The 9,467-nt window shown below is 42.0% G+C and overlaps 1 non-coding gene across 1 annotated transcript; it reads left to right on the forward strand.

Moving 5' to 3' along the window:
- The first annotated feature begins 4,058 nt into the window (after positions 1-4,058).
- LOC138987387 (U6 spliceosomal RNA) lies at positions 4,059-4,163 on the forward strand. The gene has a single exon (XR_011463862.1). It is a non-coding gene; the product is annotated as a U6 spliceosomal RNA (small nuclear RNA).
- Positions 4,164-9,467: the final 5,304 nt, after the last annotated feature.

Genomic DNA, 9,467 nt, shown 5'->3' on the forward strand with positions numbered 1-9,467 from the left:
TGACACTAAGAAATAAGTAAATACAAATAAACACGAAAAAACCCATGGGTCACAAAGAGTCAGACACGACTGAGCAACTACCACTTAGGCTCCCCTGGTTGGCTCCGTGGTAAAGAATTCGAGTGCCAATGCAGGAGACTTGGGAGATGCAGGTTCATTCCCTGGTCTGGGAAGATCCCCTGGAGAAGGAAATGGCAACCCACTCCAGTATTCTTGTCTGGGAAATTCCATGGACAGAGGAGCCTGGTGGGCTACAGTCCATTGGGTCACAAATAGTTGGATATGATTGAGCATGCACACAAGTACGAAAAAAAATAAAAAACAACCTCCATGAGGACAGAGCAAGGGATCATGGGAAACAATGAGGATTTTCCCGAGGGGGTAGAACTTGGGGAAACCAAACAGACCAAGCAAGGAACTTACTCCTGTGTTGGGGCAGGTGGTCCTTGCCCCCAGGATCCAATACACAGTGTTGTTCTGGTTATCTATTGCCACCCAAACACTGAGTGGCTCAGAATAACAATTATCTGTTATCCCCAGAGTTCCCATGGCTCCTAAGGGCTTGGCTGGGCACTCGAGGTATCTTACGTGATTACAGTCACACAGCTGCAGCTGGAGCAGCTCTGGGCTAACTGGGCATCTCACTTTCTTCATATATTCCTGGGGCTTCTCAATGGCTCTCTGTGTAGGCAAATGTGGGCCTCCTCACAAGATGGTAGAGATGGTGGCCCTAGGGCAGTTGGAGTGCTAACTAGGGGGTCCCAGCATAAGTGTCTCAGCAAATAAGGCAGCAGCTGCCTTGCCTTTCAGGGCCCAGCCTCAGAGACTATAGGGCATTACTTTGCTATGCTCTACTGGCCAAGAGGCCACTAGCACATCCCAGTTTAAGGGATGAGAACATATACAATCCATCAGTAGACCAGTGACCAGTGACTGCTGGGTGCTTTCCTTTTCTGAATGAGAGTTTTGCTTGTGGTGGACTTTCCACCATTGTATATCAGATGTGTTGGGGACTGAAAACTTGTCTTTGGTTTACAGCTTGCTGGACCACAAACAGCCACATGAGGAACTTAACAGATTCTGAGTAGCTAAAGGGATGTACTGTTACACAGTTTGGTGGTTACCTATCTAAACTCCATTCTCTGCTTCTTCCTCAGTAAAACAATTCTTATATTTCCCACATTCCCTTGCAGCTAAGAGTGGTCATGTGACAAAATTCTGGCCAATGAGATGTCAGCCAAAGTTGTTGGATGAGACATCCAAGAAGGCTATTTTGTTTGTTTTTACTGCACCACACAGCACGTGGGATCCTAGTTCCCTGACCAGGGATTGAAGCTGTGCCTCCTGCATTGCAAACTCGGAGTCTTAACTGCTAAACTGCCAGGGAAATCCCAAGAAGGCTTTCTAAAAGGGGGCAAAAAAGCTGATATGGATCCTTTTCTGCCCTTTGCCATTTCCTCCTGATTTCTGGCTGGAATGCAGAATATGACAACTGGAGCTCCATTCAGTCACCTTAGACCACCAGTCTTAAGAATGAAAACCACAGTCTGAGAATGGTGGTACAGAAAGATAGAAGGACCCTGGGCTCCGCTGACAATGGAGCTACTATGAACCCTCTATCTATGGACATTTTTCACACAAGAGAAAAGTAAAATTTCAATCTTATCTCTGGTCTCCATTATTAGCTGCTAAATGCAGTTCCTATCTTAGAATGTCTTCCTCACTCGATTATCTAAGCAGGGACTCTTAGTTTCACTCTTGTTTTTATTCCCTGAAACTTACATAGAATCTGGCAATAAATACTGATTGAATGAATGCCTACCACTTTAAGTTCTAACTGATTTATTTAACTGTCTGGGTTTGTTAAGGTACAAAGAATCCCGCGCCACCCCACCCCCATCCCATCCTGCCATCAGCTGCTATCTTCAACTCTGCTCTGTCAGCAAACTTCCCCATCCTTGGAACACATTTCTCAAGTATACCCCATGGTTTTCTTGTTATTTTCATGGAATACAAGTCTTGAACAGTCTGTTTTTAAAATTTTCAATCTTATATTCAATTCCTAGCTCACTCTCCAACCCCCAACTCAAGTTGGACTCACAGCCCAGAGATCTGAAACAGCAAAGTGGGGAGAGGGCTACCTTTATCTTCAGTCTTCTTTCACCCTCCCTCCGCTTCCTGCCTCTGACTTCTCCAGGCTTGGAATAGTGGGAGAAAGAAAAGGGTAGTTTTATATGAGCAGGTCTGTTAGAACCTTCCATATGACAGGTGCCTAAGTGCTGGCTTTCTCCTGGAGGGTGGTATTTGAGGAGACTCACAGGCCCTCCACACTGCACACCCCTTGGCACCACAGTGCATCTCCAACTGATGTCCTGCAGAGCATCCTGAGCTTCTTCACTGTTCCTTGCCATTAGAGTCTTCTTGCCCTGCAGGGACCTCTCTTGGACAGAGCCCCATCTATACGGTTAAAACCCAGCTACTCTCCATGATGTCCTCCTGGCCCATGAGAAACGTCCACATCCTTATCATGCCAGATGCTAGACATACAGGCTACTCTCGAGCACTGCCATTCCTCATCTGGGCTCCAGTCATTCCCTAACGTGCCCTGTTCACCAAACCATCAGCAGATACTTATCCCTGTGTTCATATGCGTCTCCCAAATGCCAGTAAACTCATGTCAAATTTTTCCAAAACTCTCTGACAGGGGGCCCAGGTTTGATCCCTCTTTGGAGAACAGATCCTACATGCCGCAACTAAAGATCCAGCATGCAGCGACTGAAAAAGATCCTGCATGCCGCAACGGAGATTGAAGATCTCAAGTGCCCCAACTAAGACTCAGCACAGCCTAGTTAATTAATTTAAAAAAACCCCTCTCTCACAGTGCTTTGCTTGTGCTCTGTTGCAGCACTGGGATAACAATTCTACTACCCAAGAATCATCCAGTCAAGGAGTGATTTTCCTGCAGGCACCCCTAGTCTCGTGGTACCCTCCTTACTTAGTCTGTAGCCTCTGCTCACCTTCCTAAGGACGAAGTAGGGGAGATAACAAAGCTCTATAGAGCAGACCGACAACTCTATCGCCACAACTCTTCATTCCCTTGTCAAGAGTCTCATTTGTAGAGGCTGAAGATGATGATAAGGGACCACCATTGTAAGAGGAGGAGTTATTTTCTTTTGTCTGTCCAGTAAAGTCTTTCTCTACCATGTGGGGAACCCACATGCTTTTCTTTCCCTGAGGACTCAGCTCAAACTCTAAGACAACAAGAAAAATCTCTTCGAACATCCTCTTACACATGCATTACAACTTTTAATTTTTACAACCACCTCATGAGTTAGAGAAACAAAGTAATTAAGACTTAAGGAAGTAGGACCTCCTGGTTAAACATGGTGGATTGCGCACACCCATTTATCTCTGCTCCATCCAGAAATCCCATCAAAAGGAGAGTACGGAAATCAAAAGGCATAAAAGCTCAAGAAGAAGACTAGAGACAATGAAAGACGTAATTTTGAAAACAGGAACGTCTCATGTGTAAGGTTTTAAATCCTTAAGTTTGAATATTTTCCATTCTACTCATGAGGTAGAGAGAGGAAAACCAAAAAGGCATGAAATAATTGGAGTCTTAGAACTTGTAAAGACTTTAAAAATTGAAAGTGTTTAGTCCTCTGGCAGTAGAGGCAAGAGGACTGAAAATTTCTTTTGGGGATGATGACTGACACAGGGAAAAACCTTAACAGGAGCTAGAAGACCGATCCCTCCCTCACCCATACCACAGTGAGTCACCCCCAGCTGACCACCTCTGGCCCCTGCACTGGGCTTCTAATCAGCAATTTTGGACCTCATGCCTAAATTGGAACAGACAGCCCAAGTTCACAAGCCTCACACATAAAAGAAGCCAAAAGAAAAGGAACCTGGAGTGTGACATACAATGAGGGGACCAGAAGAAAATGTCCTCCAAACTGCAATTAATATCACCAGAAATCAATAGAAAACATTGCACCCATGACAAAAGAATGGATGCTATTATTAAAAGAAACATTCAGAAAATAATAAATACTTGTGCTGGCTTCTACAGGGCATATACTAAAGTTGGAACAATACAGAGAAGATTAGCATGGCCCCTGCACAAGGATGACATGCGAATTCATGAAGCATTTCATGCTTTCTGTATAACTGATTCACTGTGCTGTACACCTGAAACTAACACAATATAATAAATTAGTTATACTTTAATATGTTTTTTGAAAAAAGAAAATAAGACTTTCTGGAAATTAAAAATATGAAGTGATCAGTTAAAAATAAATACATATTTAACCCCCACCCGCCAAAAAAAAAATGAAGTGAGGGACTTCCCTGCTGGTCTAATGGTGAAGACTCCACCCTTCCACTGCAGGGGGCGCCAGTTGGATCCCTGGTTGAGTAACTAAAATCCCACAAGCCTTGGGGTATGGCCAAAAAGAAAAGAAAAAAAAATATATAAATGGATGTTTGTAACTTAATAAAAAGAATTCTGAGCCAAAGTTGAAACTTTCCTGGTGGCTCAGTGGTAAAGAATCCGCCTGCTACTGCAGGATATTTGGGTTTGATCCCTGGGTTGGGAAGATTCCCTGCAGAAGGAAATGGCAACTCACTCTAGTATTCTTGCCTGGGAAATCCCATGGACAGGGGAGCCTGGTGGGCTACAGTTCATGGGGTCTCAAGAGCCGGACTCGACTTAGCGACTAAACAACAAAGACAAAGTTGAAGAAATATCCTGGAGGATAGAATAAAAATACAAAGAAATAGAAAATATAAAATAAATGTAAGAAAATTAGAAATTCAGTCTAGGAGACAGAGTATCTGGTTTTAGAAAGTGAGAAGAAATAAAATAATCAGTAGGAAAATCATTAAAGAAATAATTTAATAACAATTTCCTACACTGAAGGACATGAGATTATAGCTTGAAAGGACCCATGAAATTGCCAGCACATTAAATTAAAAAAACAGGGAAACAAACAAAAATTTTTAAAAATCAATACTCAAAGGTTTTTCATCATCAAATTATAGGGTAAATATTAAGAGCAACTTGTAAAGTCGTCCAGAGAGAAAAATCAGGATGCATACAAAAGATACTCAGTTGCATACTCAGAATGACACTGGATTTAATAATATTCCTAAAAATTAGAAAACAATGGGACAATGCCTTCAAAATCCTAAAAACATTATTTTTAATCTAAAATTCTATACTCTGCCAAGATATTTTCAGGCATGCAAAGACAGGAAATTTGTTTTCTGGGCTCCCTTCCTCAGGAAGCTTGTGGATGAAGAATTCCACTAAAACAGAGCAGGAGACCAGGGCAAATCAGAACGTAGTATCTAGGAAACAGGATCCACAGAGAAGACAGACAAAGGGATTCCCTGGATGAAGGCGTAGGGAAGAATCACGACAATCTTGCTGCAGGCCTCATGCAACCAGCCAGATCAGAACAGAAGGCCATCACACAAGGTCATCAAGCTCCTACTTTGAGAGGTTTACACTTCTAACAGAGGGAATGAAAACAAAACAAAGAAACAAAAAAGCCCAAGCCAGTTATAAATTCTGGGGGAAAAAATATGCATAAAAGGCAGATTTAATAGAGGCTTCAGTTCAGTTCAGTCGCTCAGTCATGTCCGACTCTTTGCAACCCCATGAATCGCAGCATGCCACGCCTCCCTGTCCATCACCAACTCCCAGAGTTCACTCAGACTCACGTCCATCGAGTCGGTGATGCCATTCAGCCATCTCATCCTCTGTCGTCCCCTTTTCCTCCTGCTCCCAATCCCTCCCAGCATCAGAGTCTTTTCCAATGAGTCAACTCTTAGCATGAGGTGGGGCCAAAGTACTGGAGTTTCAGCTTTAGCATCATTCCTTCCAAAGAAATCCCAGGGCTGATCTCCTTCAGAATGGACTGGTTGGATCTCCTTGCAGTCCAAGGGACTCTCAAGAGTCTTCTCCAACACCACACTTCAAAAGCATCAATTCTTTGGCACTCAGCTTTCTTCAGTCCAACTCTCACATCCATACATGACCACTGGAAAAACCATAGCCTTGACTAGATGGACCTTTGTTGTCAAAGTAATGTCTCTGCTTTTGAATATGCTATCTAGGTTGGTCATAACTTTCCTTCCAAGGAGTAACCGTCTTTTAATTTCATGGCTGCAGTCACCATCTGCCGTGATTTTGGAGCCCCCAAAAATAAAGTCGGACACTGTTTCCACTGTTTCCCCATCTATTTCCCATGAAGTGATGGGACCAGATGCCATGATCTTCGTTTTCTGAATGTTGAGCTTTAAGCCAACTTTTTCACTCTCCACTTTCACTTTCATCAAGAGGCTTTTTAGTTCCTCTTCACTTTCTGCCATAAGGGTGGTGTCATCTGCATATCTGAGGTTACTGATACATCTCCCAGCAATCTTGATTCCAGCTTGTGCTTCTTCCAGCCCAGCGTTTTTCATGATGTACTCTGCATATAAGTTAAATAAGCTGGGTGACAATACACAGCCTTGACGTACTCCTTTTCCTATTTGGAAGCAGTCTGTTGTTCCATGTCCAGTTCTAACTGTTGCTTCCTGACCTGCATATAGGTTTCTCAAGAGGCAGGTCAGGTGGTCTGGTATTCCCATCTCTTTCAGAATTTTCCACAGTTTATTGTGATCCACACAGTCAAGGCTTTGGCATTAATAGTAAACAAATTTCTCTGATGGCTCAGTGGCAAAGAATCTGCCTACTAATGCAGGAAACACAGGTTTGATCCCTGGGTTGGGAAGATTCCCAGCAAAAGGAAATGGCAACCCACTCCAGTATTCTTGCCTGGGAAATACCATGAACAGAGAAGGCTGGTGGGGTTGCAAAAGAATTGGACAACTCAATGACTAATCAACAACGAAAACAAACCTTACAAAATCATAATTATATAAACAATGAATACCAATTTATCCAAAAATTATTGTCTACTATTGGAAGAGATGAGTGTTATGTATTGAGTAAAGGGCTAAACCCTAATCATTTATTTTAAAAAGTATTCTAAGTGAACTGATTTTATTTTATTACCAAAATTTATAATACAAAGTTTAAAGTGATATTTCCTAAAAGCAGTAGGTTGGAGAGGTTTATTTTGTTTCTGATGAGCTATGGGTTTAGTTTCTCTCTCTCTCTCTCTCAAAAGATGCAGCAAATTTCTACATCTGTTATAGCATTTCATGGAGGTCTCTCTCTATGTACATTAAAAACATTTAAAAGCTGCAGTCTTTACAACCCTATGGACTATAGCCCAGCAGGCTTCTCTGTCCATGGGATTCTCCAGGCAAGAATACTGATGTGGGTTGCTATGCCCTCCTCCAGGGAATCTTCCCAACCCAGGGATCAAACCTGCACCTCTTATGTCTCCTGCATTGGCAGGCAGATTCTTTACCACTAGAGCCACTTGGGAAGCCCTAAAAGCATCTATTAGAAGTGTGAAAAAATAAGTGTATAGAGAATTCCTTCGCAATCCAGTGGTTAGGACTCTGCCCTTTCACTGCCAACGGCCCCTGTTCAATCTCTAGCTGGGGAACTCAAATCCTGAAGGCTGTGCAGCCAAAAACAAAGAGGAAGAATTGTATAAATTATCCATTCCTCTCTCACACAATATGAAAACAGTGTTAACAACTTAAGTCAGTTTTACCTGACATGGTGATTAAACATACAGATTAATTATGCCCAAGATGTACTGAACGAGTATGTCTCTGAGAACTAGAAGTGACATTTGATTGAGTCCCCCAGTGATTGTTAGGAGTCCTGAAGGAATCTACTAGAAAAATACATTTTGGATTACTCTACTGTGCTTTCACATTATAATAATCTGTGTGTGTTATCACTTAGTCATGTCCAACTCTGTAACCCCATGGACTGCAGCCCACCAGGTTCCTCTGTCCATGGAATTTTCCAGGCAAGAATACTGGAGTAGGTTACCATTTCCTTCTCCAGGGGATCTTCCTGACCCAGGGATCAAACCTGGGTCTCCTTCCCTGGCAGGCAGATTCTTTACGGTCTGAGCCACCAGGGAAGCCCTAACACACAATGTGCTTTCACATTATAATAATTTATTTTGCATCAAATTTGTCCTCTTAGGATAGGAAAATATTTTCCTCGTTGCTCTGAGGTACATAAAGTGTTGTTGATTCAACAGTACTTCATTCTGTTGTTTCATCATTATAGTCTGAGCTCATTTGACATATTGCTCTGATTTCTCTGTCTTAACTTATCAGATAAGGGCCTTGAGCATGATTCATATTTTATCTCCATTCTATTCTCAGGAAGATCAATAAAAGAATATCTCACAAGTATTTGTCAAAACATGACATTACCTTATAAAATAAAATCTGAGGAAAAATATCCTTTATTAAATTATATGACTTCATTCTGTATGATACACTCTAGGTCCAGCCGTGTCTCCACAATGCCATTCCTTTTTATGACTGAGTAGTATTCCATTGTGTTTATGGGCCACATCTTCTTTACCCAATCTTCTAGTGATGAACATTTAGGTTGTTTCTATATCCTGGCTATTGTAAATAGTGCTGCATTGAATATTGGGGTGCAAATATCTTTTCAAATTATGTTTGTTTTTCTTCTGCGTATATGTCTAGGAGTGGGATTCCTGGGTCATACGTTCTATTTTCAGTTTTTTAAGGAACCTCCATACTGTTCTCCATAGTGGCTGCACCAACCAATATATATTCCCACCAACAGAGTAGGAGGGCCCCCTTTTGTCCACACCCTCTCCAGCATTTATTCTTTGTAAATTTATTGATGAGGGCCATTTTGAGAGACAGCGGTGAGAAATATCAACAGCCTTAGATATGCAGATGATACCACTCTAATGGCAGAAAATGAAGAGAAACTAAAAGAGCCTCTTGATGAAAGTGAAAGAGGAGAGTGAAAAAGCTGGCTTGAAACTCAACTTGAAAAAAATTAAGATCATGGCATCTGGTTCCATCTCTTCTGGCAAATAGAAGGGGAATAAGTGGAAGAAGTGACAGCTTTCTTTTCTTGGGCTTCAAAATCACTGCAGACAGTGACTGCAGCCATGAAATTCAAAGATGCTTGCTCCTTGGAAGAAAAGCTATGACCAACCTAGACAGCATGTTTAAAAAGCAGAGACATCACTTTGCCGACAAAGGTCCATATAATCAAAGCTATGGTTTTTCCAGTAGTCATGTATGGATGTTAAGAGTTGGACCATAAAGAAGGGTGAGCGCCAAAGAATTGATGCTTTCAAACTGTGGTGTTGGAGAAGACTCTTGAGAGTCCCTTGGACTGCAAAGAGATCAAACCAATCAGTCCTAAAGGAAATCAGTCCTGAATATTCATTAGAAGGACTGATGCTAAAGCTGAAGCTCTAATACTTTGGCCACCTGATGGGAAGAGCTGACTCATTGGAAAAAAAAAACTCTAATGCTGGAAAAGATTG

The sequence above is a fragment of the Bos mutus genome, chromosome 3 (genome assembly GCF_027580195.1).
Source record: "Bos mutus isolate GX-2022 chromosome 3, NWIPB_WYAK_1.1, whole genome shotgun sequence".
NCBI lineage: Eukaryota > Metazoa > Chordata > Mammalia > Artiodactyla > Bovidae > Bos > Bos mutus.